The sequence below is a fragment of the Panthera uncia genome, chromosome B4, assembly GCF_023721935.1.
Source record: "Panthera uncia isolate 11264 chromosome B4, Puncia_PCG_1.0, whole genome shotgun sequence".
Lineage (NCBI taxonomy): Eukaryota > Metazoa > Chordata > Mammalia > Carnivora > Felidae > Panthera > Panthera uncia.
This window is the reverse complement of record NC_064809.1, coordinates 32,754,097-32,763,381: the sequence shown is the minus strand read 5'-3', so window position 1 is coordinate 32,763,381 and position 9,285 is coordinate 32,754,097. Positions and strand designations below refer to the sequence as shown.

Sequence of the window (9,285 nt, the reverse complement as noted above, 5' to 3'; positions counted from 1 at the left end):
AATAATTGGAACCAGTATGAGAAACTACAAAGTCATTTTTTTCCATACCACAGTACTAAATATGCACAGAAATCTAAATAAGTTAAATCTAGAAATTGACAAGGTAGGTGAAGAGAGAAAAGTCATAAAGCTGCTGCCATCTCTGTAAGATTAGGAGGATGATATATCCATCATGAATGGAAGTGAAAAGAAATCATCGCAGCTTTTGAAAAACTTAACAACTGTGTGTTCACTTGTGTGGCTTATAAATATCCTGAAGAATTCCAGCCCCAAAGCAAGTTGACACTCACCAGCCAAAACTTCCTCATGGACTTTCACTGAGTAGAAGGTGGTTGCATGCCATAGGCAAGGGGCAGTCAGAAGATGGTGGAAATGATCTCGATGATGTGGGTTCTTTTTCAATTGTAAGTCAGTGGCCCACAGAAGCTGAGAGCAGAGTAGAGCTGAAAAAAAAATCCCCTTGAAGCACTCTGTGCCTTGAGTAATGCACTGCAGTGGCCTTTTGGAGCCTTGTTTGCTTGGAGGCAAGATAACAGGTGACAAAATGTCAGCAGAGGAAGAGAAACTTAGAGCAGGACTGAAGAGTAAAGAGAATTCACAAAAACCCAAAACACTGAACTAGTTATAAAATACAGAGAGCATCCCCATGATTTAGAAAGGCAATGGATGGGGTATAAAGCAAAAATTATTTACTGGGGATTTACAGGTACTCAAAACATACACTCTGCTAAAGAGAAAGTACTGGTTCTGTCCTCAAAGTAGATATGTCGGCAGAGAATGAAATATAAATAAAACTGCAACAAAACCCACATCAAGCTCTATGATAAATTAGATTGCCTCCATACACTCACATTAGCTAGTTGACTCAAAAAGAGCCTTGCCCACTAACTAAAAAAGAAGACACAAGACTCAAAAAATAAAATCATAAATGAAAGAGGAGATATTCCAACTGATACCACAGAAATACAAAGGAGCATGAGACTACTATGAATGAGTTGGATAATTGAGAAGAAATAGATATTCCTAGAAACACACAACTTGCCAAGACTGAATCAGGGAGAAATAGAAAATGTAAACAAACCAATAACTAAGAATATTGAAACAGTACTTCCCAACAAAGAAATGCCAAGCACCAATGGTTTCACTAGTAAATTCTACCAAACATTTAAAGAAGAATTAAAGTAAATTATTCTAATTATTCTAATAATAATTATTATTCTAATAATTATTCTAATTATTCTAATTTTTTTCCAAACATGTGAAGAGGAAGTAACACTCTCAAACTCATTTTATAAGACCAACATGACCCAGAGAGGAAAGCCTAATAAGAACACTGCAAGCAAAAAACACTACAGGTCAATTCACTCATAAATATAGATGTAAAATTCTCAAAAAAATACTACCAAATCAAATTCAACAGCCCATTAAAAAATCATATACCATGATCAAGTGGGATTTATCATTGGGATACAAGGATGTTTCAACATGTGCAAATCAATAAATTGATACACCATATTAATAGAGTGGAAGTTAAAAATCATATGATCATCTCAATAGATACAGAAAAACATGTATGACAAAATTCAACATATTTTTCATGGTGAACTCTCCCAACAAATTGAGTACAGAAGAAACATACCTCAACATAGTAAAGGCTATATAGGACAAGCCCACACCTAAATCATGCTCAATGGTGAAAGGTTGAAAGCTTTTCCTATAAGAACAGAAATAGCACAATACTGTCCACCCTCACCATTCTTATTCACTATAGCACTGGAAGTCCAAGCTGCAACAGTTAGGCAAGAAAAAAAAATACAAGGTATTCAAATCAGAAAGGATAAGTAAAATTGTCTCTGTTTGCAGATAATATGATCTTATATATAGAAAATCCTAAAGACTCCACCAAAAAAATATTTAGAGCTAATAAACAAATTTAGTAACATTTGAAGATACAAAAATCACACAAAAATTAGTTTTGTCTCTATACATTAACAACAAACTATCAGAAAGACAAGGAAAGCAATCCCATTTACAACAGCGTTAAAAGAAATAAAATACTTAGAAATAAATTCAGTCAAGGAGATTAAAGATCTGTACAATGAGAATTAGAAGACATTGGTAAAAGAAATTAAAGAAGACACAAATAAATGGAAAGATACTACATGTTCATGGATTGTAAAATTAATATTGTTAAAATGTTTGAACTGCCCAAAACTATAGATTCATTGTAATTCCTAACAAAATTCCAATGGCATTTTTCACAGAAACAGAAAAAAAAAATTCTAAAATTTGTAGGGGACCACAAAAGTCCCTAAATAGCCAAAGCAATCTTGAGAAAAAATAACAAAGCTTGAGGTGTTACACTTTCTGATGTCAAATTTTATTACAAAGCTTTAGTAATCAAAACAGTATGGTGCTGGCATAAAAACAGACACACAGACAAATCAAACAGAAGTGAAAGCCCAAAAATAAACACAGGAATACAAGCTCAACTAATATTTGAAAGGGAGCCAAGAATACTCAACAGGAAAGAATAGTCTCTTCAATAAATGGTTTGGGAAAACTGTATATTCACATGCCAAACAATGAAATTAGGCCCCTCTTCTATACCACTCACAAAAATTAACTTGAAATGGATTAAATATTTAAATGTAAGACCCAAAACTTTAAAACTACTAGAAGAAAACATAGGAAAAATGTCATTGACATTAGTCATGGCAATGAGTTTTTGGATAGGACACCAAAAGCACAAGAGCAAAATATAAACAAACAAACATAGGAGAAGATATCAAATTAAAAAGCTTCTGCACCGCAGAACAGGTGATCAAAAAAATGAAATGGCAACCTACAGAATGTGGGAAAATATTTGCAAATTATCCCATAAGGGATTATAACCAAAACATACAAGGAACTCACAACTCAAAAGCAATAAACAAATAATACAGTTTAAAATAAGTAAAAAACCTTAACAGACAGTTTTGCCATACAAATGGCCAACAGGCACATGAAAAGGTATTCAACATCACTAATTATCAGGGAAATGCAGATAAAATCACAATGAGATGTTACCTCCAATTAGGATGTCTGTTGTCAAGACAAGATATAACAAATGTTGGTGAGGATATGCTAAAAGGGGAACCCTCATATACCATTGGTGGAAATGTACATTGTTGCAGCCACTATGGAAAACAGTCTGAACATTCCTCAAAAAAATAAAAATAGAACTACCTCATGGTATAGCAATCCTATTTGGGTATATATTCAAAAGAAAAAAATCTGGATCTTGAACAGTTATCTGCTCTGCAATGTTTATACCACCATTGTTCACAATCGCCAAGATATTAAAGCAACTTAGAAGTCTGTCAACTAATAAATGAATAAAGAAGATGTGGTAGATATATACAGTGGATTATTATTCAGTCATTAAGAGAGTATTCTTAAATGCTATTACCAGAAAAAAAGGACGATTATGGGAGGCACTGGTGGTTTTAACTAACACCATTGTGGTCGTCAAATCATGATATATACATCTATAAAATCATTATGTTATATATCTTAAACTTACACGTCAATAATATCTCAAGAAAACTGGAAAAAAAAAGGCTTGCTTTTTTTTTAAACTGTAAATACTATGTGCTTCAGTCTTGATTTTTCTTTTATATACAATGCTTAGCATACAAAAGTATTTTCAAAAAGTAAAAAAAAAACTTATAAAGCAAGGAAATATGCCTATATTTAAGAAGAAAAGTAGTCAATAGAAGCAGGCTCACTTATGACCTATATGTTTGGATTATGACAGGAACTTTAAAATAACTATGATAAGTATGTTAAAAAATAAAGCAGAAAAGGTTAACTTATTAACAGATGAGCAATTTAGCAGATGAAAGAGACAATTCTGGAAAGAGATATAAAGTATAAACATTTACAAATGAAAAAACATATCTAAATAGAAGACAAACTGTGTATATACTAAAAGAAATACATTAGGTATGCTTTACTTAAGTATTGACATTTCTGGAGATTCATTTTTGTGTGGAAATTTCTTAGCTTCTATTCTTATTTTGAGGTGAGAATTAATGATCTAGAAATATGAAATGATAGACAAAGTTAAACATCAACATTTAGGCCAAAGTCAAATATCAAAGACCCACACTTTCCATTAAAATGCAGCAGTATTCATGATTTGATAGAAAGGCCTACTTTTGGGATTGTTGTTATTCATCTCTCTGTGTTTTCTTAGTCTCTATGAACTTCACATGGGAAAATTGCTATATGTCATGAATAGGATAAATACAGAAGATCTACTTGAAATTAAAAAGAAAAATGTCTACAGAATATTCAAAAAAATATCTGAAGGTTTTTACTGTACCAGAATAAGGAGTTACTGTTTTCCTTGATCTAGAACTGAAAGACATAATAATGTGAAAACTTAGCTCTGTTTCTTGGAATTTGAAGGTGAATACCTGATTTAATCTCTATACACTTCAATTCCCCTTTGAAAAATAACTAAGGCCATTAGGTTATAATAAAGCAGGACCATTCTAGCTCTAAATTCTTTGACCACAGAGATTTAAATAAAGAACAATGGAGATCCTGACAACAGATGTTGAAACACTATAGAGTGAGAATCACGTTTCAAAACTTCTCAGATATCCACTAGAAAAATCAGTGTAGATTATTGAGAGTATCATGACATTAAAATTATTACTAAATGGAAATATTTTTACATCATAAACTGTCTATTGATTTGGTTTGCTTCCGTATAGAGGAAATGAAATAAGAAGGAAATAAAAAGTTCAGTTATAAGCAGAAGAGCTGAAGTGTTTACACTCATAATAAATTCTGAATTCATTACTAACTGTGTATGTTCCTGGGAAATCTACTTAAATTAAGTGAACCTCAGGTTATCCAAGTATAATATAGGGATAATAATAGTCATCTATGATATTGTTGATAAGATTAATGATAATGTTCTTAGTGAAATGCTTATCAGGGTAGATGTTTGTGAATAAATATTATTATATCCATAAAATTAAATTCATTTAAAGTAGGCTACTGTGGGAAACACATTATAATAGCAGAACAGATAGGTTGCTAATATGTTCTTAATATACACCCAGATAATTCACTTCACTAGGGAAGAGGGTTTAGAGGATTAAATTATTGGATATAATTCAGTTAGTTCAATTAATAGTAGAAGAAAATAAACAGACCCAAGTAAATAAAGATTTGACCTTTTATTCACATTTCAGGAAATCCAAAGTTTTTGTTTTTAATACTTAATGTAGGTTAGTTGCCAACAAATTCAACTATGTTTTTCTTACCAACTATTTTATATCAACTTGAGATATATATTTGGAATTATATTTGTAGTAAAAACTTAAAATCTTAAATTATCATTGTTTTAAAAGTACAATTCATACACTGAATTTGAAACTTTGTCTTCCACAATCATTTTTTTAACTCTCATATACTTTTCAGTCTACAGAAAATAATTTCCTGTATTCTTATCATTTTTCTTTCTTTTCCTCCTCCTCACACATCCATGATGCCTCATTTTCTGCTTTGCCATACAGTTCCCTAACATGTGTTTGCTTCTCTCTCCCCCATAGTAAGAATCTCAAGAAATAATAACTACTGATGAATGGATAAAGAAGATGTGGTTTATATATACAATGGAATACTACTTGGCAATAAGAAAGAATGAAATCATGTTATTTGCAGCAGCGTGGATGGAACTGGAAAGTACTATGCTGAGTGAAATAAGTCAGTCAGAGAAGGACAGACATCATATGTTTTCACTCATATGTGGATCTTGAGAACCTTAACAGAAGACCATGGGGGAAGAAAGGGGGGGAAATAGATACAAACAGAAAGGGAGGAAGACAAACCACAAGAGACTCTTAAATACATAGAATAAACTGAAGGTGAATGGGGGTGGGGGAGAGGGAAAATGCGTGATGGGCATTGAGGAGGGCACTTGTTAGGAGGAGCACTGGGTATTGTATGTAAGCCAATTTGACAATAAATTATGTTAAAAAATAAAACCAAGAAAAGAACTAATAACTAAATGAATGACTTTTATTCACTTAATTTAAGATATATGAATGGGAGTATTCTCAAATAGCTAAACCATGTAGGTTAACAAATGACTCATTAAACTAGATGTGATGATTTTTGGCATATTCTTCCCACTGAATAAATAAAATAATAAAAACTGATAGCCTAGGCCTAGAAAACACACAGTAGCAAGTAAAATCTATAATACCATAAACTATTCCTAACATAACTATGCCTCTGTGGTCATATTGGTTACATCCTATTGATCTTACTAAATGAATATTCAAGCTGTGTGGAAACAACATACGAACACCAAACAGAATTATCAAAAAGAGGGGGAAATGGTTCTAAGCATTATTGTCCAATCAGCATAGTGATTTAATATTCTGGGTTTAAAGTTATGCGGGAAAAAATGTTTACAAAAGAGTTTTTTTCCAACTCTTGAGCTTAACCCATTGCTGCATTGGTGAAATAAATCCTTCTTCTAACATGCTTCCTTATTCCAAAATACCAAAAAAAAAAAAAAAAAAAGTAGTTTGTGCTTTCATCATTAATCTTTAAAGAAAGAGAAATAACCCATAGTTTTACTCCCCCACACACTCTATAGATATGGTTAAAATTATAAAACATTTTCTTTGAATTTCTAATTTGCAATTTATTTCTAAATATTTATTAATCCACCATAAAATTAAAACACATATAATTTCACATTGCTTAAGAAATAAGAAAGCATTTTGGATTCCTTTAGCGCTAAACTGTCTTCAACATACCCAATATTAATTGTGTTGTACATGTGGGAAAATATTACTTAGTTCAGGATTGTTTAGGGAAAAAAGAAAAAACATGTAATTGTATGTGCTACGTTTCATTTCTTTCATAGCTTAAGTCATGCCAAATATAAAATCAGTGTTTTTGCTTGTTTATTTTTCTACAAAGATAAGGGAACTTGCATCAGAAGTGTGGCATGGCTTCAGAACATTTTGTTGTTGTTATTCTTCCCTGGTAGTACTTTGTCCCAATAAATTAATAGTCATTGTGGAATGAGGATCAGTCATACCCAATACCATACCTTTCAAAAAATACAGGTGTTCATTAAAGAAATTCAAGTTAGAAGGAGAATATATTAAATAAAAGTAAGAGAGGCAAGCCAAAAAAAACCCAAAACAAAACAAAACACATTTTAATAATATTTTCAAAGTCCTAGAAAAGGGAGATGTCGAAGACAGGCTGAGGGTAATGCCAGGGACAGAGTTAACTCCACTTCACTTTCTGTTTAGTATTCTGAGAAAAGATTACCTGAAAACTGTTTTCATACCCCACACACCCCCAGAGATCAATAGTAAAACCAGCAGTGAAAAGTGTAAAATGTGTAAACAGAAGGAGAATGCAATTTTGACTCTGACAAGCCGCTGCTAGATCCCTTGTGGCACACAAGGGTCTTTGAAGTTTGGCCATGCATGCACGGATGCATATTAAAAACACAGACTGAGTAGTATGCCAGAGTCCCCATGATAGTGCTGTGGTGGCTCCACAATGGAAGGGTAGTGAAATAACGCTTGGGTGGAGGGACATATGGAAGTCACAGGAAAAATCTCTAGAAGCCCTGTCTAATCAGTATAGTCAAGATGGAAAGGGCTGCTGGGGCGCCTGGGTGGCTCAGTCGGTTAAGCGTCTGACTTCGGCTCAGGTCACGATCTCGCGGTCCGTGAGTTCGAGCCCCGCGTCAGGCTCTGGGCAGATGGCTCAGAGCCTGGAGCCTGTTTCCAATTCTGTGTCTCCCTCTCTCTCTGCCCCTCCCCCGTTCATGCTCTGTCTCTCTCTGTCTCAAAAATAAATAAACGTTAAAAAAAAATTAAAAAAAAAAAAAAGATGGAAAGGGCTGGTAGAATCTGGAGGCCACTTGATCCTGATAGACTTGAGAAAGAAATCACAGATTTTATTACTAGGCAACGGCAGAGTAATCTGGAGTAATAGCTCACCAACCCAGATCAATAAACTTAGGAAGAATAGACAAGTTGGCACTCTTTCTCCAAATGAAGGCCACAATATCTTTACACAGTGATAGCATATTGAGGAGGAAGAAAAGGAGTAGACGGAAATCTGAAAAATAAATTTGGTTAAATTTTTAAATGAAATTAAACTTACAATTTCAACTAAAAATTATTAGTTTTATTTTCCTGTCTGCTATCTTGAATAATGAAGATTCACAAAGAATATCAGGCCAGTTACAACAAGGAAAGAAAAAGTGCAAAAGGAATAAAGGAAAGAAGGAAGAAAGGATGGAAGGAAGGAAGGAAGGAAGGCAGAAAGAATAAATGTATGGCAGGAGAAACTTGAGAATGATACTAATTATGATCTTAAGATAAAAAACATTCTCATGATGCTAATACAACTTCTAGTACTCTTTAATAAAATCTCAGTGTAATCGCTTCTCGGCCTTTTGGCTAAGATCAAGTGTAGTATCTGTTCTTATCAGTTTAATAAAATCTCAGTGTCCACATGGCAAGCTCATCTTATTGCTGGTTATGTAAATTGATTATTTCAAAGAAGTTTTACAATATAGATCCGCCAACAACACAAGAACATATACACTAGTATTTAACATGGATTCCATTAAATTTATTGATTTTTATTTACTAGATTGAATAAAGGATAATGAGAACAACTAATTTTTCAAAAAAATTACACACATTTAAATAAGACAATTATTTTTATCATGTTCATACTTAAGTAAGACAAATTAAGTTTCATAAGTTTGAAAGAAAAGATAAAATAAATTATGGAGGGCTTCTGAGGGATTGTAGAGTAGGAAGATCCTAAACTCACCTCATCCCACAGGTGCAACTAGATAACACTTGCACTAAAGCAAACAACCCAGAAAAGGACCCAAAGACTGGCTGAACAAACTCCACAAATAAATACAGAGAAGAGGTCACATTAAAGAGTGTAGGAAAGGCAAGGACTTAGAAAAAACCTAAGCTCTGTGGCTCTGACCACTGGAGGGAGGAAGTAGTAGGTGCAGAGAAGGCCCAGAAACAATAGTATACCAGGGATCCTACAAAGGGAAGAGAAATGCCCATAGCATTTGGCTTTGAAAATCAGAGGGGCTGAATTTCCTAAGTGCTTACAACTAGTAGGACTTAAAGCTTAAAATTTTAAAAATCAGTGTGCTTGGCTCTGAAAGAGCCCAGAAGGCAATAGGTATCTGAGCCCTTGCCCTTAAAG

General features: G+C 33.3%; 1 pseudogene; it reads left to right on the top strand.

Moving 5' to 3' along the window:
- The first annotated feature begins 8,484 nt into the window (after positions 1-8,484).
- On the top strand, positions 8,485-8,648 carry LOC125920581 (uncharacterized; annotated as a pseudogene).
- The last annotated feature ends 637 nt before the right edge of the window (positions 8,649-9,285 follow it).